This window comes from Hemiscyllium ocellatum, chromosome 7 (genome assembly GCF_020745735.1).
Source record: "Hemiscyllium ocellatum isolate sHemOce1 chromosome 7, sHemOce1.pat.X.cur, whole genome shotgun sequence".
In the NCBI taxonomy this organism is placed as follows: domain Eukaryota; kingdom Metazoa; phylum Chordata; class Chondrichthyes; order Orectolobiformes; family Hemiscylliidae; genus Hemiscyllium; species Hemiscyllium ocellatum.
Window position 1 is genome coordinate 35,009,874 of NC_083407.1, and position 24,065 is coordinate 35,033,938.

General features: G+C 39.2%; 1 protein-coding gene across 1 annotated transcript in view; it reads left to right on the plus strand.

The window, feature by feature from the left end:
- Positions 1-24,065, plus strand: part of LOC132817331 (low-density lipoprotein receptor-related protein 1-like) — a 1,680,787-nt gene that overhangs the window by 1,002,410 nt on the left and 654,312 nt on the right. The window lies entirely within an intron of this gene.

Below are 24,065 nucleotides of genomic sequence, written 5' to 3' on the forward strand. Positions count from 1 at the left end.
TATTCCCTGACTGATTATGGAAAGCAGCCTATATACTTCCTTGATCACTGTATCCACTTGTTTTGTCATTTTCAGGGAACTGTGGATTTGTATACCTAGACGTTAAACTAAAAGTTTCTTTTCCTGACATCGCTTTTGCTTCTTCGACTGATTACATCAAATTTATCGAGCAGGGGAGTCGACATTTCAGGCATAAGCCCTTCATCAGGAATGTGGTGAGGGGAAAGGAGGCTGAGAGATAAGTAGGAGAGTGGGAGTGGAACTGTGGGCAAGGTAGCTGGGAAGGCAATGCAGGTGGGGGATGTTTGTGATAGGTCGGTGGGGAAAGTGGAGTGGATAGGTGAGAAGGAAGATAGCAGGTAAGACAGGTCAAGAGAGTGGTGCCGAGTTAGTGGATTGGATCTGGGAAGAGCTGGGGGGAGGGGAAATTTGAAAACTGGTGAAGTCGATGTTGATGTTGTGTGGTTGAAGGGGCGCAGGTGGAAAATGAGGCGTTATTCCTCCTGTCATTGCTTGGATTTGGCGGTAGAGGAGGCCCAGGACTTGCATGTCCTCAGTGGACCCACAGCCTGGCCTGCTGTGCTTTTCCAGTGATACACTTTTCAGCATCTCACTTTCTCCTAAATTATATCTATGCCCTCTTGTTATCAATTCTTTTATGATCAGAAACACATTTTCTTTATTTAGTCTGCCCAGAGTATCATGATTTTGAAAACTTCAGATACCTCTCTTAGCTATCTCTTCTCCAAGGAAAACAGACCCAAATTGTCCAAACTATCTTCATAACGGCAATTTGTAATCCCTGGAACTATTCTTGTAAATCTCATCTGCGCACCGATACAATGCTTCAGCAAATCTGGTGGTATCCAGGCATGGACATAATACTCCAGATGAGGCCCAGCTAATGTCCTATATAAGTCCTATATAACTTCCTTGCTCTTGTAATCTATGTTCCTTTTAATAAAGCTTAGGATTGTGTATGATTTATTCATTACTTACCCATTCTGGCCTGCTGTCTTCAATGACTTATGTGCACATATACACAGATCCCTCTGCTTTTTTGAACCCCTTTTGGAGTTGCACCCTTATCTTTATATTATCCATGTTATTTACACCAAATTGCATCAATTCACATTTCTCTATTGAATTTCATTTTTCCCTTATCTATCAACTCCACATCTTGCTGAATTTCTGCACTATCCTCCTCACAGCTTACTGTGCAGCCAGGTTCCATGTAATGTGCAAATTTTGAAATTTTGCCTGTATACCAAGGATGAGCTCATCAATTTATGTTTTCAATATTGACCCCAGGTGAACCCCACTACAATCCTACGCTCAATCAGAAAAACATTCATTAACCATAACTCTCTGTTGCCTGTCACTCAGCCAATTCTATACCATGTTAATTTTGTTACTTTAATTCCATGAGTTCTAACTTTGCTAACAAGATTATTATGTTCGCTAAATCAAATGCCTTTTGAAACTCCATGTACATCTTGTCAAAAGTATTACTCACAACAACCCTCTTTGTTACCATATCAAAAAATTGCATCAAGTTAGTTAAAGATGATTTTCCCTTAGGATTGGTGAGCTGTTCTTTATTAAACTATACATTGTCTCATTGCTTGCTTGGATAAAGCAGAGCATAACATGTTAGGACGATGCGTACTGTCTGGCCAGACTATACTGGAGGACACCTACAGTAGCCCAAACACCTGTTCCACCACAGTTCTGGTTGCAGTGTGTGCATCAATTTGGCGAAGGTGGTGCAGCTGTTGGGTGACTAATATATTGCATCAAAAGGGAGTGCATGCTGGGTTCCAAACTGCATCCCTTTGTAAATATATGTCAATTACTCAAGTTTTCATTGTATTCGGTAGAGTCCATCAACATACTTACATGACAAATGATAAAGCAATGATAAAGCAATTTTGGGCGGCACAGTGGCACAGTGGTTAGCACTGCTGCCTCACAGCGCCTGTAGACCCGGGTTCAATTCCCGACTCAGGCGACTGACTGTGTGGAGTTTGCACGTTCTCCCCGTGTCTGCGTGGGTTTCCTCCGGGTGCTCCGGTTTCTTCCCACAGTCCAAAGATGTGCGGGTCAGGTGAATTGGCCATGCTAAATTGCCCGTAGTGTTAGGTAAGGGGTAAATGTAGGGGTATGGGTGGGTTGCGCTTCGGCGGGTCGGTGTGGACTTGTTGGGCCGAAGGGCCTGTTTCCACACTGTAAGTCTAATCTAAAAAAAAATCCTCGCTCAGCACATTGGAAGTTTCACAAGTGATGCCATACTTTTTCTGAGCATTCTTATTACAGCCAACTTCTGTATCGTTGATGTACCAGTGTTAGACTTGTAAATCCAATGATGCATTTCAGCTTTGTCCAATATTTGAAGTCTACGCCTATTTGACCTCTGTATATTGAAAATGGACAGTGTAACAATTGCAAATTATGTGTAGCAGGAGTTTGCCACCCCTGCTGCATGTATTTGCTCCTTTAATATCAAACATTCAGCAGATGTGGATCCCACACTTTAGCCCATCAAACTGATATCACTCTGCCCATTGGGTGTTGTGCCAGCCATTTCCAGTTACATTTTGCATCCCAGGAGATGTAACTGATGGCAAGGAATGGAGGTTGTGAATGGCAGTCAGCACCAGGCTCTGCCTGGTCACTAAATTTCTTCCCTACCAACTCAATGTCACCTTTCACCTCGCACTTTACCCTGATATTCCATTTCCACCCACTCTCCTTCATCATGTGGAGACCCACAGCATTGATCTTTGCCTCCAACTGACCCCCATCCTTTGCACTGACGTTACACCTCAATGGTGCCTACCCTGGTCCATTGTACTCCCCTGTGGAAGCCACAGTGGTGATCACTGTCAATAAACCACCCTCCTTTAACCTACCATGCACTTTCATACTATTCTGACACCTTGAATACCCCCACAGTTAACATAGAACATAGAAAATTACAGTACAGTACGGGCCCTTTGGCCCTCGATGTTATGCCAACCTGTCATACCAATCTGAAGCCCATCTAACCTACACTATTCCATGTACGTCCATATGCTTGTCCAATGACGACTTAAATGTACTTAAAGTTGGCGAATCTACTACCGTTGCAGGCAAAGCATTCCATACCCTTACTACTCTCTGAGTAAAGGAACTACCTCTGACATCTGTCCTATATCGATCACCCCTCAATTTAATGCTATACCCCCTCATGCTCACTGTCACCATACTTGGAAAAAGGCTCTCCCTGTCTACCCTATATAACCCTCTGATTATCTTATATGTCTCTATTAAGTCACCTCTCAACCTTCTTCTCTCCAACGAAAACAGCCTTAAGTCCCTCAGCCTTTCCTCGTAAGACCTTCCCTCCATACCAGGTAACATCCTAGTAAATCTCCTCTTCACCCTTTCCAAAGCTTCCATATCCTTCTTACAATGTGGTGACTAGAACTGTACACAATACTCCAAGTGCGGCAGCACCAGACCTTTGTAAGCTGTAGCATAACCTCGTGGTTCTGGAACTCGATCCCTCAATTAATAAAAGCTAAAACACTGTATGTCTTCTTAACAACCCTGTCAACCTGGGTGGCAACTTTCAATGATCTGTGTACCTGGACACCGGGATCTCTCTGCTCATCTACACTACCAAGAATCTTACCATTAGCCCCGTACTTTGCATTCTGGTTACTCCAACCAAAATGAATCACCTCACACTTGTCTGCATTAAACTCCATTTGCCACCTCTCGGCCCAGCTCTGCAGCTTATCTATGTCTCTCTGTAACCTACAACATCCTTCGTCACTATCCACAACTCCACCAACCTTAATGTCGTCTGCAAATTTACTAACCCACCCTTCTACGCCCTAATCCAGGTCGTTTATAAAAATGATGAACACTGACCCTTGTGGTACACCTCATGGTAAACCATTTCAAATGTTAAGTGTGAACACTTAACTTTCTAATATTTTCTATTTGATATCGCAAAGCTTCTCAAAACAAATTGTTCTGTAACTCATTTTAATTAATTCATATCTTAATTCATATCTTCTACTACTAATCCTGCAATATCAGATTCAGTGAACAAGAAATCCTACATTCTAACTGCCACTAAATTAGATTACTTACAGTGTGGAAACAGGCCCTTTGGCCCAACAAGTCCACACCAACCTGCCACCCACCCTCCTACATTTACCCCTTCACCTAACACTACGGGCAATTTAGCACAGCCAATTCACCCAATCTGCACATTTTTGGATTGTGGGAGGAAACCGGAGCACCCAGAGGAAACCCACACAGACATGGGGAGAATGTGCAAACTCCACACAGAGAGTCGCCTGAGGCAGGAATTAAACCCAGATCTCTGGCACTATTTTGTGGAATTTCATGTCTTTAATGAGAAATCATTTTTAAACAATTTTGGTCAGGATTCACTGTCTTAAAGTTTCTTTCCAATATTCATAGTGTGAAATATATCAAATATAATGAGCAGGTAATGCTATGAAGTCTATAAAGAGCAAATCTTTAATTTAAGTGCAATGAATGTTCTGTATGTTTCTGATATCCAGCCATGGACCTGTTCACAAAACTCACTTTCCCTTTTGGGGAATGGTACCTAAAGAGAATGGGAAACCATTTAGTTAGTCATGACAGTGTTAGGCACAATTTCACTGTTGACCCTCAGGTTAAACGACCACTAGTCATCACTCTAATGAGAGAGCAGGCCCATTGCTCCAGGAACTATGGCAACTTTATGCTTATTGCACTAGCTGATATGGCTTCAATGGAGGAATATTTAGGAAGCAATTATCACATGTTATTAAGTTTAGATTAATTATGGAGTAAAAAATGAGGTCTGCAGATGCTGGAGATCACAGCTGCAAATGTGTTGCTGGTCAAAGCACAGCAGGTTAGGCAGCATCTCAGGAATAGAGAATTCGACGTTTCGAGCATAAGCCCTTCATCAGGAATAAGAAAAAGGACAAGAAGAAATCACAAGTATCAACTGGAGGAGGCCTAATTTAAATAAACTGAATGGAAATCTGGCCCAAGTGGATTTGAATCAAATCTGGTAGATTCTACAGACAACATAGTTTGTGTTCAGACTAGATATGTTTCAATGAAGGGTACAGGAAAGTTAAAGCCCCCGAATGATAAAACATCTGGAGATTAAAATGAAATAGAAAAAGGAAGCTTATGATAAATGTCAGGCTCATAAAACAGGAGTGAGGCAAGCTGAATACAAATGTAGCAGAGCCATCAAAGCAAATCAGTATTACAAAGAAAAAAATAGAGAATAGCTTGTGGGTAATATAAAACAGAACACAATAGTTGTTGATAACAATAAATACGTAGCAAAAGGTTATACCAAAAAGAAGGTGAAAACAATAAGGTACATTAATTAGTTCATGAATTAAATTCATCCTCTAGTCAAAGTGGAGGGCATGCATGAGCTAACTGAGCACCTTGTCTTCACTGAGAAAAATAGTAGTGCCAAGGTCACAGTAAAATAAGAGATAGCAACATGGGATAAAGTGAAACAAGAAAAAACTTTGAAGTTTGACAATGTTCAAAGTCAAGAATTCACCTAGTCTAGTTGAAGAGGTAGGAAAGATGGAAATAATGAAGGGTGTGGTAAATGCTAAACCTCTATTCAACAAGGTGGCAGGGAGAAACTTGGAAACAAATGGACAGCCTGTTTCATGATGATGGTGGGGATTTGTTTAGAGATGATATCCTGAGACAAATTTAATTGTTACTTGGGAAAATATAAATAAGGGAATGAACAAATAAAGCATGATTTTTTGAAAGGCACATCTTGTGTAGCTATCTTGATTCATTTTATTTTATTTTTCAGATAGTCTCTCCTTAAAAGAGAAGCCAGAACTGGGGATCATTAAAAATATGGGGTTGCGCCATTAAAGCAGAGATGAAGTTAATTGTTTCTTCTTGATGATCATGAGTCTTTGTAATGCTGTTGAATCATGCTGGAGGCAGAGTGCTTGAATATTTTGAAAGCAGACATATATACAGTAGCTCCACGCCGCCCCCATCCCCCTATCTGTGGGGATACATCCCAAGACCTATTGCGGATGTCCAAAACCATAGATAGTAGTGAACCCATCCATTTAATGGGAAATTTACCTCTCTGGTAGCCCCCGGTTTCTGATTCTGGAATGTTCCATGCAATATTTTCGGGCCGCGGCAAACCGCAGATACCATGGTCACCGTGTAGATTCTTATTAAGCACAGGAGTGAAAGGTTATCCAGGATTGGCAAGAAGGTGGATTGGAAACTATAATCAGATCAGCTATGATCTTATTAAATGGTGGAGCAGGCTCAAGGAACCAAGTAGCTTGGTCCAGCTCCTTACTCAAACACAAGCACGAAGGGATTGATAAAATTAATATGATTAAACTTGTACATATGGACTTTATAAAGACATTTGATAAAAAATCACATAATAGACCTATTAGCAAAATTAAATCCGACAAAAGCATAGATTGGTAAGTGGTTAGGTGAGAGAAAGCAAAGATTGGTAATGAATGAAATTTTTTAATCCAAAAAAGTGTGAATGCAGCAGCATTGCTATGCGATTAGTTTGAGGACTAGAAATCTTTTTAATATCTGTTATCATTCTCCTGTTCCAAATGTATTTCTGTACCTAAAATGGCTGATAAAAGGAATGTTGAAAACAAACTTGCAAAATTTGGATAAAAACAAAAAAAAAATTGTCTGAAAGCGTCTGTGTAAAGAGAAATGGAGTTAATGGGTAAAATTTCATCATCTCTGAATGATTTGGGCTTTGACAATCTTTGTGACAAAGTTGGACAAGAAGTCTGGCAAAACTGATCTCAGTGTTGGGAGCAACTTGCTCAATCTTTTATGGTTTTCCCAACAGTGCGCTAAGTTTCTTGTTTGGCAACAGAGAGTTATCAATGGTGGATGCAGATCATGGCTTCCTTTGCAAGGCTTCCATATTAGAGACAGGGCACCAACATTTCAAGATGCTTAAATTATTTATTTATCTATTCATTTGTGGGATGTGGGTGTCACTGGCTGGCCAGCATTTATTGCCCATCCCTAGTTGCCCTTGAGAAGGTGGAGGTGAGCTGCCTTCTTGAACCACTGCATTTGACCGACAATGCCTTTTGGAATGGAATTCCAGAATTTTGACCAAACGACAATGAAGGAATTGCAATATATTTCCTAGTCAGGATGGTGAGTGGTTTATAGGGGAAATTGAAGGTGGTGGTGTTCCCATATATCCGCTGCCCTGTCCTTCTGGATAGAAGTGGTCATGGGTGTGGAAGGTGATATCTGAGGATCTATGGTGAATCCTTTCAGTGCTGCACCACAGCTACACCAGCAACTATCAATGCAATGCTGTTGCAAAGACAATTTGTGCTCAGGGAGACACAACCAGGTCTTGGAACTATGCAGGGTGCATCCCTAAGCTCTTTGTTCACCATCATGGGGCTCACTCACTCTGAGTCTGCCTGGATGCATTTCTGCCTTATATTCTTTCTTAGCTTTTTCACTCAGCTTGAGATATGAAGCTCATGTTGCTTCTGTCTTGCCTTGCCATTTAATGCAAACACAATGGAAGGAAACCTGAAATGATTGTCAGAAGTCCTCAGTCAAGTTAAGACGAAATAGCCTTTGCTCATGGGATCTCAGGACTGTAAGGCAGGGCAGTCAGAGTGAAGATCCTCTGCTCATAAGAGGTGAGCGGCAGGATATAGCCAGCCCACTATCTGTTTTGACTCTTCATACTGTAGTCTGGGCTGTTTTCCTCCTGGAATGAGAAAGAGGCAGGCAATATTGAAGATGAAAGTGGGTGACACAGCTTTTATTTCAGTGCAGGTGGAGAGATTACCCATGCAAATGAGTAGACAGCACAGAGGGCTTGCAGGGTTAGTGTTGTAAGAGGTGAAAAAGGACGTCCGACCCCTGCACCATGGCATCCAGTAGGACCTCCAGTTCCTGCCTGCAAAGTGTGGCTCCAATTTCCCCTTACTTGCCAGGTCTACTGCAAATGTCATAAAACATGCAATGTAGCTCCAGACCGATATACTTGTCCAGATGAACAGCAGCCTTTCAATAATGTGCAGGTACAAGGGATTTTGGCCTTTTGATGGATATCCACAAAGCAGTGAATTCTTCTGGGAGTAGCATAGAATAGCATGGGATGGGAATCAAATGAGGGATGCCAGAAGGGTGGAGTAGATAGTTAATGAGGCACATTTGCTACTCAAACTTAAGCCAAAGGAAAAGTAAGAGTCAGCACAGTGTTGCTGACCTGTGATCTTCTACTGGCCATTGATTTGAAACACTAACTTTATTTATAGAACAAAGAAAATTTACAGCCCAGGAACAGGTCCTTTGGCCCTCCAAGGCTGAGCTGATCCAAATGTACTGTCTAAACCTGTCGATCAATTCCTAAGCATCTGTATCCCTCTACTCCCCATCTACTCATGCATTTATCCAGACGCATCTTAAATGAATCTATCGTGTCTGCCTCTACCACCTCTGCTGGCAACACATTCCAAAGTTTAGATCAGAATGGTGCTGGAAAAGCACAGCAGGTCAGGCAGGATCTGAGGAGTGGGAAAAATCGACGTTTCGGCATGGCATTTGCCCAAAACGTCGATTTTCCTGCTCCTCGGATGCTGCCTGACCTGCTGTGCTTTTCCAGCACCATTCTGATCTAAACTATGGTTTCCAGCATTTGCAGTCCTCACTTTTGTCAGGCGCATTCCAAATGCCCACCACCCTCTGTGTGAAGTACTTGCGGTATGTATCTCCCTTAAACTTTCCAACTCTCACCTTGAACGCGCGACCTCTCATTATTGAGTCCTTCACCTGAGAAAAAGCTTGTCTCTATCCACCCTTCATAATTTTATAAACCTCAATCAGGTCCACCCTCAATTTTCTTTTCTCTAATGAAAATAAATCTAACCTACTCAATCTTTCTTCATAGCTAGCACCTTCCATACCAGGCAACATCCTCCTAGTCCTTCTCTGCACCCTCTCCAAAGCATCCACATCCTTTTGGTAATGTGGCAATATCTGTCCACAGATATGACCATATCTTCTGAGTGTTTCCAATTTTTTATCTTTCTAATCCAGATTTTCAGCATCCCAAGTATTTTACTTTTGCAAAATTTGGGATATGTCTCAGGCGAAGACAATTTTTTGAGGTGCAGAAAATGAAAGCCTTGCATATATTGTGATTGTTTACTCTGCCTGTCCTGGAATATTAAATTTTGGGAAGTGTTCACCTTTGAAACTGAATAACAAGGTCTTTTATTTTACCAATTAACACAGCGAAATACGTTATTTTAATTCTCAGGAAAATTATATTTGTCATGCTGCAGTCACCCTTTAGGAAGCTGTATTATTAAAATGAGCTTTTCTTAGTTGAATGCACATTATACTGTTACCAATTATGAGTAGCAAGTATTTGCAAAAGTCAATGGTCATTTCACTCAATTTGTTGAAAGCTACTGGGTCTTGTTCAATTATTATGTGTAATTTTGCAAATAAATTGGGAAGCAAAGAAGTTGAAAGTCCCGGGGGGTAGATATTTCTCAGGCATAAAAACATAAGATTAATTTATGGTATGGACTCATGGAATTTCAAAGAACTATGATATTTAAATATCACTATAATCAGTCTGACAAATCATGGTCAATAATAAGTACAATAAATTAGGATTATATCATGTACATTTAAGATTTGACTTACATTAATAAGTACAAAGTTAGATTTTACACATGGATATTTATTACCTGTGAAATTAGGCTTGATAGAACCCATTCAGCTTCTGTTTTGGGACCAAAATTATGTCTGATACACATATGCATCATTACAACCAGATATTGAATGAAGTTCTCCAAATCATTATAGTTCTAGATGTTATACCAATAACTGTTCAGCTCCTGGGTGAGAAGGGTTGAACTGGCTCCTCTTCTTCATTGAGTCAATCTTGTGGTTTGTGGCAACAAAGTTAATTTGAAAAGGATTCCATTCATTCTGGAAACCTTCTCCCAGACCCAAATGAACTCATAGATTAAAAGGAGACAATTTAACCAGGAATTTTTGAACTAACAAAAATAATAAGGTTATTAATGCAAGAAGACAGATTAACATACCACACCTGTACACAGAATAAACATGAGGTGAAGTCCACAAAAGTGAGCAAAAAGTAGATAAAAGGATTTATCTTTGATTTTTTTTCTCTATAATTGAAATTTGTAGCCACTGCAGTGAAGGTTACCAGTTGTGTTGATGGTGGGAGTTGAGCAATAGGTTTCATAATCCTTTAATTAAAAAAAGACAAAGAACTGTGAATGCTGGACTGGAAACTAAAACAGAAATTGAGAGAAAAATTGCAGTAGGTCTGATTGAAACTGTTGTGAAGAAATGATTTGGAGATGCTGGTGTGGAATTCAGGAATCTGATGAAGGAATGGTGCTCTGAAAGCTAGTGCTTCCAATTAAACCTGTTGGACTATAACCCGGTGTTGTGAGATTTTTAACTTACTTCTGAAGAAAGTTCACTTGACTCAAAATGTTGACTCTGTTGTCTCTCCACAGATGCTACCAGATCTGCTGAGTTTCTTCAGTAATTCTATTTTGTTTCATGATCCTTTGTTTTGCAGATTATTTATGATTCCACAGTTCTGATTCCTTTTGAATGTGACTGAATGCCAACATTCAGCAGGAGAAAGATTGTTTTGGACTCCTGTTTCCTTTTGAATTGGCTTGCAGCAGTTGGAGTGTCTTTACTTGCAAAACAGGGTAACTGGGAGACAATTCTTCAATTGTGATCTTCACAACAGGCGAGCACAGCCAGGCTGATACAGTTGAGAATGTTTAGTTCCACTAGTGCCTTCCACAAATATTGATAGAGACTTTCCAACCCCTGTCCTTGTGTATTCTTCAAAGGGAAATACATAAAATCTGTCTGCAGCTTGAACCATACTCCACGAGGAGAGGCCCTTAATTATCTTTGTAATTACAAGACATTATAGTCTAGTCTGCTGTGACTTGTTTCTTCCCCCTCTTTGAAGACTGTTGTTTGAATTTCCCTTTGCACCTGTATATATGAAAATTGTGGGTCTCTCTCTCTCTCTCTCTCTCTCCAGGCAACCACTTAATTTAGAACCATTGCCTTATGGCTACCATAGCCCTTTATTTTAAAAAAAAACATGTTTTAGAAATAACATGTTAAAAATGTCCTCTGCACTTCAAGGCTCTGACCCCAGTGGTCATGACAGTGTACACTTCAACCATTAATCCATGGCATGAGCCGACAGGATTAGAAGGAAACAGAAAAATTTTCATGACAGTTAGCAAGAAACAATGTCTCAATTTGAAGCTCACTATTTTTGCCATCAAAAAAGGTAAATATAGGCTAGTTAGCTGAACTAGGAAAATGTTAAAGTCTATCACCAATGCTTCGCTATTATATAATTTAAAAACATATGTTATCGAGCAGAGTCACAATGGCTTCATGAAAGGGAAAACATATTTGAAAGCTTTATTCAAATTATTTGAGGAGCTAATAAGTAGGATAGATAAAGGGGAAGAAACAGATATCATATATTTTGATTTCCAGAAATCACTTGATAAGTTATCACACGTTGGGCGACATGATAAGAGTCCTTGGTGTTTGTGGTACCATGGGTAGAAGATTAACTAATGTAGGGAGTAGAGCTGAAAATGTGTTGCTGGTTAAAGCACAGCAGGTCAGGCAGCATCCAAGGAACAGGAAATTTGACGTTTCAGGCCAGAGACCTTCATCATTTCGGGTCTGGCCCGAAATGTCAAATTTCCTGTTCCTTGGATGCTGCCTGACCTGCTGTGCTTTAACCAGCAACACATTTTCAGCTCTGATCTCCAGCATCTGCAGACCTCACTTTTTAATGTAGAGAGTAGATCAGACCCCCACAAAATATTTTAAAGAAGCTCGACTAGACTCTTACATTTTTTTCTTATTTAAAAGGCAAATGTAAACTGTCTCTTGCAATATGACACGCCAAACTCCTCGACGGTAAGCAAAACACATTTTAGTTAAAATGTAGTTAAAACATAAATAAAGAAAGAGGAACTTAGAATAACTTAACAAATTGGAAATGCAACTGAATAATAGATAAAGTAACTATTACTAATTAATTGTTCCAATAAGGTAAAATCCCATAAACATAGAAAAATACAGCGCAGTACAGGCCCTTTGGCCCTTGATGTTGCGCCAATCCAAGCCCACCTAACCTACACTAGCCCACTATCCTCCATATGTCTATCCAATGCAAACCTTTGGCAAAGAAAGGAAAATTCAGACACAGATTCTCACTTGCAGTTGTCCACTCCAGGACAAGAAACGTCAAGAAAAGATTCACAGAGTAGCAGCCAAGAGGCATTCACTGGAGGTACCAACTCTTTTGAGACCCCTATATCTTCTGATGTTACTGAAAAAAGGCAAAAATTAGAAATCTGGATCTGAGAGAGCTGGCCACACCAATTCAGGCTGTTAAAAAAAAACCAAGGCCTCCCAAGTTCACTCAAGTCATCTTCAGTATCCAGTTATTCATCTCTGCCTTAAATTCTCTTCAAGAAAAAAAAGGACAAAATACCCTCTTAAAGTGACAGCATCATCACACTAATTAATAGAAGAGAAGCAGTTAGGATGGAGCAGTCAATCTCAGGATGGCAACCTGTAATGTGAAGCAAAGAGCCACAGGGATCAGTGCTGGGGCCACATTTGCTTACATTATATTATTGATTTGCATAAGGAAAGTTAATGTACAAGAATCAAGTTTGCAGATGACACAAATGTAAGTGTGAAGTCAAGAACCAAGGATAACACAACAAATCTGCAGAGGGAGGGATATAGACAGATTTAGTGAGTCAACACAAACCTTGGCAGACAGAATATATTGTGGAAAAATGTTAGGTTGTGCACTTTAACAAGAAGAACAGTCAAATTAAATTCTATTTAAATGGAGAAAAACTTCAGCACAGAGGGATTTCCTTACATTCTTGAAATGTGCCAGAGGATTGTAAAACTGCCAATGTAGCTCATTTATTTGAAAAGGGAGAGAGATTAGCCCTAGCTTGACCACGGTCTCCTTACAGGTGACAATGGCTCAGTGATATTAACAGTTGAATATTAACTGTAGGATTAACTGTGGTATTATCACTGGATGTTAATCCAGAGACCCATATAACATTCTGGGGACCCAGGTTCAAATCCCGCTATGGTAGCTGGTGGAATTTGAATTCAATAAGCATCTGGAATTAAGAATCTAACGACCACAAATCCACTGCCAATTTCCAGGAAAAAACCATCTGGTTCATTAATGCCCTCCAAGGAAGGAAGGACACTGCCATCCTTACTTGGTCTGGCCTACATGTGACTGCAGACCACAGACTCTCTGGGCAATTAGGGATGGGTAATAAATGCTGCCTAGTCAGCACCGCTCTCATCTGTGAATGCATTTTTTAAAAAAAATAATCCAGAGGGTTGAAATTCCACTGTGGCAGATGATGGAATTTGAATCCGATAAAAGATCTGGAGTTTAGTGTCTGATCTTCATCATAAAGTCATTGCCAATTGTCAGGAAAACCCATTATCCTTTAGGGAAAGAAATTGCTGTCCTTCCATGGTCTGGATTACATGTGACTCCACTTCCACAGAAATGTGGTTGACTCATACTTGTCCTCTAGGCAATTAGGGTTGGGCAATAAATACTGGACTAGCCAGTGACACAAAAACATAGTATGAAGGAATTAACTGAAATTGGAAGTTCTGCTGCATAAATTACAAAAAAAAAGCATTAAAAAACTGCAGGTTATTAAAAGAATATGCAGTAGGCAAATTAAGTCTTGCTGAAAATATGTAAGGCCACACCTGGAATCCTGTGAACAATTTTAGTCTCCTTATCTAAAGAAAGATATGCTGGTATTGAAGGCAGTCCAGGAACACTCACTAGGTTGACCCTGGGTATGGAGGGACTGTCTTATGCGGAGAAGTTGAGTAGGTTGGGTCAGTAATTATTGGAGTCATTGAAAGGTAAAGTATTGAAAAATGCAAGACTGTTAGGGGACTTAGCAGGGTAGATGAGGGAAGGTTGTTTCTTCTTGTGGGAAATCAAGGACCAGAGAGTGTAACCTCAGAGTAAGGGGGTCACCTATTTAAGACAGAAATAAGGAAAAATTCTTTCTTTTAGGTGGTCAGGAAACTGTGGAATTCTTTACTCCAGAAGACAATAGAGGCTGGTTGTTAAGTACATGCAAGGCTGAGGTAGATAGATTTTAATTGTGAATGAAAGCATGGATTACGGGGAATAGGCACAAAAATGGAATTAAGGATGATCAGATCAATCATGAATGGCCGACTTCTCCTCCTGCAGCTTATAGTCAAATAGATGCTCAAGACTTTTTGTGTGACTTCAAGGATTTTGCTCAAAGAAACTACTGCCAGATATGGATGCAGTCTTAAGACTCTTGTTAGAATAGAATATGACTGGGAAAATGAGTAGAGTCTTGACATGTGGAAACTCTTTTTCCTCTCTCTCTATTACAGCTAAAATCTGGTTTTCTCTTCCTGCTGCTAGACTTGCATGTGAGACAATCTATTTTACTGAATTTGCCTTTGTGAAGAGTGTGCTCATGGAATGTTACTATATTGGAACAGTTACTGAGTAGTTTATTACTTTGTTAAGTATTTCAATGGAGTTACAATTAAGCCAATTTTAAAAAAAAATATTTATTTTGTCTGTATTTTAAGTATAGAGTGTAAATAAAGTGTGCGTTGCTTCAAGCCTGGTAGCTAGACCAATCAAATCGCACCCTGAATGCAATGCCTGGAACTTCCCTTTAAAATAAGAAAACGCTCAGGTCTCGGCTGTCTCCTTGACATGTTTTGATGGGGTTTGGTCTTGTCCATTATGGCATCATTGGGGCTTTTTCAGTTTGGCAGGATATAATGAGTGATGTGCTACAGGATCAGATGCTGGGACCTCAACTGTATACAGTTTGCAAAAATTACTTAGATAAAGGATGCAGGATATAGCTGCCAAATTTGCCGATGACATAAAGATAGGTAGAAAAGTATGTTTTGTCTATTCTAGCAGGCAATTAAAAAAGAAAAATGTTATCTAAATGGTGAAAAGTTGTAGAGCTCTGAGATACTGAGAGGTCTGGATCTCCTTGTGCATGAATCAATAAGCAGGTACAGCAAGGAACTTTAGGAAAACTAACAGAATGCAATTGTTTTATCATGAAGGGGGTTGAATACAAAAAGTGGGAGATTATGCTTCAGTTATTCAGTGCACTGGTGAGATCATATTTGGAGTACTGTTTAAGTGTTGGTCACCTTATTTAAGGAATTAGTTCAGGGGAAGTTTACCAGACTAATAGCTGGAGTAATGTGTTGTCTTATGAGAAAAGATTGGATGGGCTGGGGTTTAGAAGAGTAACTGGTGGCTTGAATGAAAGACATCAGATCCTTTGAGGTCTTGAAAGGGTGGCGAGGATATTTCCTGTTAAAGGAGAATGTAGAACTTGAAGTCGCTATTCAACAATGAGTGGTTACCAATTTGAAACAGAAATGAAGCTTTTTTTTTCCTTTTAGAGGGTTATTAATCTTTGGACTTCTCTTTAAAAAGTGATGGAAGCAGAATCCATGACTATGTTTGTGGCAGAAGTAGATTCTTGTAAAGTAAGGAAGTGAAATGTATCAGGGGTAGGTGGGAATGCAGACATGATGTTACAAACAGATCAGCAATGATCCTGTTGAATTGCAAATCAGCTTTGAGGGGCTGAGTGATCTACTCCTATTCCTTGTTCAGAGGTTTATGTTCATTAAGGCTGAAAGATCTTGGCCTGGGCAGAAACTTGGATGTCCATTGTGTAGAAACAGTCTGCTCTGGCTGACAAAAAACTGCAAGAGTGCTGCGTGTGGCAGGCAAGACAGCCTGAATGTTGCTATCCTGTGAGGACAGGCAGTCAAACTTCACAGAGCCATTGTTAATCCACCAGAGTAATTCCTCAACAATCCTGGTCAACTGTGAGAGGACAGATTACTGGACCTCTTTGAAAACCCTTTGCACAGCGGTATTCAGTCACAGTGATGACAGTCTAGCCTTGCATTGCAGCTAGCTGAACTTGCATAATCTCAGCCTGAATATCCATTTTAGCACTCAAAATTCATCAGGATGTTTTGTGCTGATATGGAAATTAAAGCAATTGCTATCAGATGCTATATCACTGTGTGTCCACAAGTATGCTAGTGGAGTTACCTAGCATTTCAATGTTAAAAGGATGGGGCTCCAAGCTCTGAGGAATGTTCCTGTCATGTTGATATTGCATGCCCTCAAGCTGCTTGACATTGGATACAGGCTTTCTGACAGACCTGTCAGTACACTAAACATTTTTATATCAATATCTAACAGAGTCATAGAATCATAGAGATGGACAGCATGGAAACAGACCCTTCGGTCCAACCCATCCATGCCGACCAAATAATCCAACCCAACCTAGTCCCACCTGCCAGCACCTGGCCCATATCCCTCAAACCCTTCCTATTCATATACCCATTCAAATGCCTCTTAAATGTTGCAATTATACCAGCCTCCACCATTTCCTCTGGCAGCTCATTCCATACATGTACCACCCTCTGTGTGAAAAAGTTGTCCCTTAGGTCTCTTTTATGTCTTTCTCCTCTCACCCTAAAACTATGCCCTCTAGTTCTGGACTCCCCCACCCCAGAGAGTGCCTATTTACTCTATCTGTGTCCCTCATAATTTTGTAAACCTCTATAAGGTCACTCCTCAGCCTACGACACTCCAGGGAAAACATCCCCCAGCCTGTTCAACCTCTTCCTATAGCTTAAATTCTTTTCTGAACCCTTTCAAGTTTCATAACATCTTTCTGATAGGAAGGAGACTAGAATTGCACGCAATATTCCAACAGTGGCCTAACCAATGGCCTGTACAGCCGCAACATGACCTCCCAACTCTTGTACTCAATACTCTGACCAATAAAGAAAAGCATACCTAACACCTTCTTCACTATCCTATCCACCTATGACTCCATTTTCAAGGAGCTATGAACTTGCACTCCAAGGTCTCCTTGTTCAGCAACACTCCCTAGGACCTTACCATTAAGTGTATAAGTCCTGCTAAGATTTGCTTTCCCAAAATGCAGCACCTTACATTTATCTGAATTAACCTCCATTTGCCACTTCTCAGCCCATTGGCCCATCTGGTCCAGATCCTGTTGTAATCTGAGCTAACCCTCTTCGCTGTCCAGTAAACAGCCTTCTCCTGTGAGTTATCCAATCCAAGTTCCTGTCTGAATCCTTCAGGGCTCGTGCTACATTGATAGCTGGGAAGCTGATGCCTGCATTATTGTTGCCCCCATCTCGCTTGAGGTCTCTTGCGCTATGACATTTCGTACATTGTTAGTAATGGGAGAGAAAGTAGATAAAGTAGAAAGTGCAATTACATAATTTGCAACTTTAAATAAAAAAAAATTGTGGGTGAAAAGGAAGTGGATGCAAATCAGATAATGTCATCTTTGATTCAACACCACCATTGCCAAAGAGGACTGCAGTCGCTCCTTCAATATTGGCCAGTACCATCTTCTTCATTGCGGTTAAAGCATGCATGTCCACTTGTCCCCTTGTGGTTAGCTTCTGCCACTGACTGTGCACAAATGTGGGAAGAAAATTATAAGAAATTGGTATAGCAAAAAACATAAATATGGACTATAAAATCTTCTACAGCTGTGTGGACAGGAAATATTTTCTAGGGCAAGTATGGGTCCATTTCAGGCAGGATTGAGAGAAAATATAATGGGGAACACAGAAATGGCAGAGAAGTTAAATGATTAAGAAACGTTTTCACAGGTATATAGATGGGATATATTTGGACTAGTTGATTGTGAAAATGGGTTAGCATTGATAGGTTGTAGACCTCAATGACTCGATGCCTGTTGGATGGCTTTGTGTCTGTCTACACTGAGGAAAATACAAGAAATCTCTTGGAATCCAGGATCTATGAGAATAGAGAGAAAGAGGAATTGAAGGTGTTTAGTATTGGTAAGAAGATTGTGTTTTAGAAATGCAATTAATGATGGATAATTCCCTGAGATCTTATACATAACATCCCAGATTATTAAAAGAGATAGCTATGAGTGATAATAGAAGTTGATGCATTGGTATTCATCTTTCAAAAGTCTATAGGCTCTGGAATGGTTCATGCAGATTGTAAGGTAGCAAATGTCATCCCACTATTTAAGAAAGGAAAGAAAAAATGATGACTTGCAGAATTGTTAGCCTTGTTCAGTAATGTAGAAAATGCTAGCATCTATTATAAATGGTGTAATAAATAGATATTAAATAATAATCTGTTTGGGCATAATCAATGTGCATTTTTGAATAGGAAGTCATGTTTGACAAAACTGTTGGAGTTTTGTGAGGAGGTTACAACAAGATTGACAAAGGGAATTGGTGGAGGCAGTATTCTTGAAATTCTGAGAAAATCCCCCATAGGAGTTTGGTTGGAAAAATTAAAGTTCATGAAGAAATGTACTCGCATGGATTAATGTTTGGTTAGCAGACACAACAAAATGTAGAAATAAATATGTCATTCTCTTCATTCTTCTGTCCTTTAACATGCATAGTCTCTTCATCAAGAACTACCGATGTGACATTACTAGTCTTAATTTCTTTGTTTCCCTTACTTATTCTAGCCTATCTTTCTTTGTACTTTCTGCACTCCGTTCCCTCATATCCAATCCTGATTTTGTTTTCAAACCTCAAGTTAAGAGTAGTGCATTTGTCTGGTGTCTTAGCCTCCCAGCAAAGGCAGAAGGTCTAAACAATCTTACTTTCATATTAACATTTCTGGCCTGTGCATACAACATTGTTCCAAGGAAGCACAATGCAAGCTTGAGAGACAGCATCTAATTTTCTGCTTAGGTTCTTTATAGCCTTGAGGCATCAACACTGAATTTCATAACTTCTGAAACTGGCCACATTATGTCTGTTCTCCATTTTTCTTGCAGTCTCTCTTCTCTCCCACAACCTTGGCCTGTTTGTGTCTTAGTTATTTTACAGAGGACCTTTTCTCTCCATTTCACACCTTATTTCCGACCAATTTTGCATTTTTTTTTTCTCTTTCACCACCATTAATAACAACTTTGTCATTAGCACTGGGCCTGCCTAGTATCTGTACCCTTGCACTTTCTCCACCTCTGACAGATGTATAAAAAGTATTTGTCTGAGGCTTTTCATTTCTGTCATAGAATCATAACAGACTCAAAACATTTGCTCTGTTTCTTTCTCTACACATTTTGTTAAACCTGTTGAATTTCTCCGGCATTCTGTGTTTGTTACTTTAATAACTCTAGTAGTTCTAGTAAATGCCACTATGAAATTTAACTTGTAAAATGTTCTAATCCATTGGTTCTGATTCCTGCGATAACCCAAAATGCACTTGTGGGAAATTGGCTGATTAACCACCAGGAACTCATTAATACTTGCAGAGAACTGCATCCAGTCCTTTGGGTTGCTGGCAGGTAGCTTGAAGATGTTCCAGGAACTGAAGTGTATAAACAAGTGCAATTTAATATACTTAATGAAGCTGTATTATTAATATTCAGATGAAAGGAACAGGGTCTTTGAATCAATAATTAAAATGAATTAATTGTAAGTGATTTTTGTGCTGCTATTTATTGGAATTAATTTACTTCCCGAAAGATAATTGGGTAAAATGTTGGAAAGAGGTTTGTGCACCAGTTGCAATAAATATGGATGTGACATAGATGTGTTAATTTATGTATGTTAAAATCAAGTTGATAACAAATAGCTTCCAGCAAGTGTGTTTATCTAATTTATTTTTATATTTAGTGGCAAATAATTTGCTGTTATTGTATATTTAATTCATTGTAATAAATGGCTCAAGTTCAGCTCCTAAAATTGAGACAAATCCCCATACTCTTGATATGTGCAACCCTAGATCAGTGACAATTCTAGAATTCTGGTCCTGAAATCTTCCATTCCTTTGCCATAAATTTGAATGGGAATACCATTTTTTCTAGGGCTCTACTTACAAGATGTTAGGAAAGCTCCATGGATTTTTTGCCAACTAAATCTTCTACTGAATGTTTTATACTTCTATCTCTGTTACTGACTGAGTGCATCTGGTACAAAAGCACAAGTTGATATCATCATTAGCTACATCTAACATTTGTATACCATTATCCTGTCACAAAGAAAATTCAAACTTTAATCAATACATTTTGGTGTTATGTCAAATTGATCCACATGGAATACTTTACATTTATTAGTTCAAATTGCTGCCATTTAACAATGGACAGGTCTGAAACCAACAGTACTTCAGTTTAACACAACTTAAACCAAAATGTTCTTACAGCACACAAGTTTGGAATGTCAGCAGGTATTCTTAATATGCCACGAGATGTTGGCTTGTAATGCAAGTAGACATGAAGTAGAAGGAATATTTTACATACCCAACATTTACATTTTACAGATGCTTTGTACCTTAACGAATCTTATCTATCAAGTAAGGCTCACTCTCTGGTTCATTTTCACATTCAGAATATCAGAAAGGTTTCGAAATGTGGACTGAAACAGTGAGTGCATTATTAACTATGATTTAGAACTCATAAATTATTTAATTCCTCTATATGCCAGATGAATAGTGTTTTAACACTTGAGGAGTGAATGTGCTCTATTGATTGGAAATAACTTAAGTGCGAGATATTAATGTTATAGTCCATGTTGCTGTAGTGTATAATTATTACATATTAATTGGACAAATGGTTTAAACATTTTCAGTAATAGCCCAACAGAGCAGAAATTCCAGAACACTACAGTGAGAATAACTTAAAACAGTGGACACTCCATGCAACATCATTTGCTGTGAATTTTCCACTGCTCCACAGAGACTTCTGCCATTAGAAATGAACACCTAATTATCTCAGTCATACTTCACATCAAAGTCAATGGAAAAATCAACTTTGTGGAATTAATACTGTCACAACTAATTCAGACATTACAAAATGGTACTGAGGGCTCAGCAGACTGGTATCAGAAAATGATCAATAATTTAGAGGTGTTAGTTAAACTGCTGCAAAAAATGTTTTATTTTAATACAGTAAAATGTACTACAGAAAATTACAAATATACTACAGTAAATTTTACTACTGTATAAGATGAACTGTTTTCAGAGACAATACATAATCTACTTCCCCTTTTCTTTTGCTGCTGGAAGAAGAGTTAACTAATAAATTGAAATTATGTGTCCTGTTCTGATTATGTTCTTTACTAATTGAGATCTGAATTTACCACCGGACCATCATGGAGTTGAACAGTCTATTGGCAATTTTCACTACCTCACAGCAATTGTGCCTATTTCATTGAAAATGAAAATGTTTTGTCATCAGTTAAAGAGCATATGCATTTACAAAAAAAATGTAAAAGATCCAGTTACAAACCTGAGAGTTTTAGTAATATTTCAAGAGATTTTCACAGGATTTTCTAATACTGTGCATACGACTGTTAAAAAAAAACTGCTATTGACAATTTCGACATAAAAACAGAAGGAACAAATGTTTTGAGTTCAGGGGAGAAAAGACTTCCAAATTTGTTGGAGCATAGCGATACACCCTCCTGGAGTAACCAGCTAGAAATCAAGCCCTGCTATTCTCAAACTTGACATAAAAGTTAAAGGGTTTATGAAATACGTAAAAATATCCATCGTTGAACCCAGGTTGACAGAAAACATGGACCAAGTTTCTGAACTTAAGAATTACTATTTATTACAACTATATAGATTCTATCTGCAGGCAAGGAACTATGAACCATTGACAGATAGTTAACCTTACTAGTTAAAACAATAAGACCCTTATCAAACTCCCACTATGCATACAGATAAAGTCAGGGTGGAGGGAAAAACTGGGAAGGCAACTATCTTATGCTTGTCCAGAAGGTTTGCAGAAATGATCCTTTTATCAGCTTATCAGGTCCTGCTACTTCTTCCTTCTTCAGGTACTCTCACTTGCTTGCAGGAGACACAGGACAATTGGTTCAGTCTCTGGATTATTGGTTAAAAGCCATCATTTAGAGCAACTGATGAGGGGAAATATGCTGGGCTTTCTCCAAGATTGAGGTGTATTTTTCCTAAACTGGAGAGGAAAGCTCCTTCTTGGAGGTCTGATGAATTCTGATCCAAACATTCATACCCACTTGCTGTTTATTTACCTGGGAACCAATCACATACCTGTTAGCAGATAGAAGATTTTTGTTATTGATAACAATGCACCTTGTCCCAGATCAAGCTGCTTGTTAACAGAGGAATTTCCATTTTTATATACCCCATTGCCTGTTCCATCTGCAAATAGACTTCCCTCATTGCTAGAAAATAAGTACTTAAAAGCATGTTGGGAAACCTTTTTAAAAAAAATGTGCAGTAATCACATTCATAAACCTTGACTTTTAAAACAATTCTTTCCTATTCAGTTGGCAATCAAAATTCAGAAAAATAATTTTTAAAATGCTCTTTGCACACAAGCAGTTACCAATTGTCTCATGTTCATAAAGTGGTATAAATTGCAAATAATTGATACTCACAAAATGAAACCTCCTGTTTAAGATCCACAAGTGCAAATACTGCCCTCTGTGCAATAATATGTTATTGTACAGTGCAAGAGGGGATTTTAAAGACTGTGGGTGGCACGGTGGCACAGTGGTAAGCAGCGTTGCTTCACAGCGCCAGAGACCCGGGTTCAATTCCCGCCTCAGGCAATTGACTGTGTGGAGTTTGCACATTCCCCCCATGTCTGCGTGGGTTTCCTCCAGGTGCTCTGGTTTCCTTCCACAGTCCAAAGATGTGCAGGTCAGGTGAATTGGCCATGCTAAATTGCCCATAGTGTTAGATGAAGGGGTAAATGTAGGGGTATGGGTGGGTTGCGCTTTGTCAGGTCGGTGTGGACTTGTTGGGCCAAAGGGCCTGTTTCCACACTGTAAGTAATCTAATCTGAAAAAAAAACCTTAATATGAGGATACAAGTTGTTTTGTGTCAATTGTTGATTCAAATTTGTATCTGAACTAACTTAACTTTGAGGTAGTTGCACAGGCCACTACTGTCTTATTTGCCTTCATATAGTAAAACTCCAGCGTGACTTAAGCTTCTGGCATATAATGCGTTTCCAAATAGTTCTTTTTGGTATAGATTCGAGTCATGAAAAGGTATGCTGCCCAAAGCTTTATGCAAGATCCAGGACCCATCCATAATGTGGATTAGTCAGGTGACGGGTATGAGGGGTTGGGGGAGTGAGGGAACTGTAGCTTCTACAGTTTCAAGGAAGCCAGCTAATAGTGGGTATTTTTCTTTCTGAAAGTATTTCACATAAATACTTGATTCAATAATTCATAACAATTATGGTTGGTGTGAGATGAGTTCTGTTAAGCTGAAGACAGATTTTCAATTTACACCAGTAGGGACAATACTCCAACTTCATTCAAGCTGTTGGAAGATGTTATCTCGTGGATAAACCTGCAGTTATATATTCACGGTCCAGGTTCCAGTGCCTGCTGGAATTATTTTGTAGAGAAGGAAGAAATTATTGCTGAAACTTTAGTCTTGGAATTAATGGAAATTTCATTTGATGGCATATGATGCATAGCTATTCTGTGAACAATGACACTGAGCTCATCCATTTGCTGGTGAGTTTTGATACTTACAATGTTACTTATGAGGAATTCCTAGCACCTATTATCTGCCTAAAGAGTCCACATTATGGAAAAGAGGGTGCTGGAGCTTTTAAAACACATAAAGATAGATAAATCCACAGGATGTAATCAGGTATTTCCCAGAACTTTTGTGGAAGGCTAGGCAAGTGATTGATGGGCTTTTTGAAGAGATATTTATATCATCCATAGCTTCAGGTGAGTTGTTGGAATGCTGGAGGTTGGCTAAAGTGAATCCAGCAATGTGAATGTACTTCAACCAA